This window comes from Octopus bimaculoides, chromosome 9, assembly GCF_046866305.1.
Source record: "Octopus bimaculoides isolate indiv1 chromosome 9, ASM4686630v1, whole genome shotgun sequence".
In the NCBI taxonomy this organism is placed as follows: Eukaryota; Metazoa; Mollusca; class Cephalopoda; order Octopoda; family Octopodidae; genus Octopus; species Octopus bimaculoides.
Window position 1 is genome coordinate 63555720 of NC_142936.1, and position 1369 is coordinate 63557088.

The 1369-nt window shown below is 40.5% G+C and overlaps 1 protein-coding gene across 3 annotated transcripts in view; it reads right to left on the minus strand.

The window, feature by feature from the left end:
* The window catches only part of LOC106873251 (gamma-aminobutyric acid receptor subunit alpha-5), a 649257-nt gene extending 648230 nt beyond the window's left edge, over nt 1-1027 (minus strand). The window contains exon 1 of one of the 3 annotated variants that reach the window (XM_089357609.1): nt 1-1027. This exon is cut by the window's left edge and continues 397 nt beyond it. The gene's annotated coding sequence lies outside the window, so the exon portion shown is untranslated. The other 2 variants (XM_052970713.2, XM_052970714.2) reach the window with 2 other exon arrangements.
* Between the last annotated feature and the right edge of the window lie 342 nt (nt 1028-1369).

Below are 1369 nucleotides of genomic sequence, written 5' to 3' on the forward strand. Positions count from 1 at the left end.
TCTATGTGTGTGTGTGTGTGTAAAGATTAAAGATGTGTTGAAGAGAAAGATTGACAAAGTGCCTGTGAGAGCGTGGGAAGGAGAGAGAAATAGTTTAATTATTACTTTAAAGATTGAGGAATAGATTGTATAACCGTGGAAGACAGATAGAATGAGGGAATGAGAAACACTGTATGAATGAGTTAAAGAGAAAGTGAGAGAGAACGAAAGAGTGAGAGAAATGTTATGACAGTGAGAGGGAGAAAGAGCGAGTCAGAGGTATGTAACGCTGACTGTGAAGGTGTGAGTGAACAGATGTGATAAGACCATGTGGATTTCTACTCCGGCTTTTGCATTAGTTTGGTAAAGTGACGTCGTTTTTGTTAGTCCTGTTGTATTGGTGTACTGGTGTGTATGCAAGCCATTCGCTTCTCTCTCGTCCTCTCTCTCTCTCTTTGTCTTTCACTCTTTCTTTCTCGCTCTCTTTCTCTCTCGCTTTCTCTCTCGCTTTCTCTCTCGCTTTCTCTCTCGCTTTCTCTCTCTCTCCCTTTTTTCTCTCTATCTATCACTGTTTTTCTTTTTTTCTTTCTTTATTCAATCTTCCTCACACAGATGGTTGACTATATCGGTTATAGAAGATGGAGGAGAGATTGCAGGCAAGGCAATGCGAGAAAGAGAGAGAGGGTGGAGAGAGAATGAGAGAGTGGGAGACGAAGAGAGAGGGAGAGAAAGATTGATAGCGAGAGTGGGTCGGAGGGAGAGAGAAATAAATCAATTCATAAAAAAATAAAAGGAAAATTCTGAGGTGGAGAGAAGAAAAAGCATAAAAGATTAGTTACAAAAAAGTGATAAAGTATGAGATAAAGGTAGAGAAAGAGTGTGAGCGTGCTAGAGAGAGAGAGGAAGAAAGAGTGTAATAATAATCTGAAGAAGAGGCCTCGGAGTGTTTAGAAAAAAAATGGTGAAGCGGAGAAGGGTTTGACATAAGAAATCAAAGAGAGAGCGACAGAGAACAGGAGGCAGAAGATGGGTTAGATATGTAACAATGTGAGTATATGTGTGTATATGTGTGTGTGTTTGACTCTCCATGTGTATACATTTATGTGGGTAGATGTGTGTTCTCAACTGTGAGTGTATGCATGTATAAGTATGCATATGAGTATGCATGTGGGCGAGAGGATGTTTGTTTGTGTATGTTAGTATGTATTTGCGTATGCATTTTTGTGTGTGTCCACAGGAAAAATATTTGTCCGCAGACTTAGTACCGAACGCATACATACACGCTCGCGTTCACACGCGCGCGAACACTCTCGGCGACACTAGCAAACATACGAACACACAAGGCTGCACGCAAACAGACACACATACAATAAATATACACATACAAATA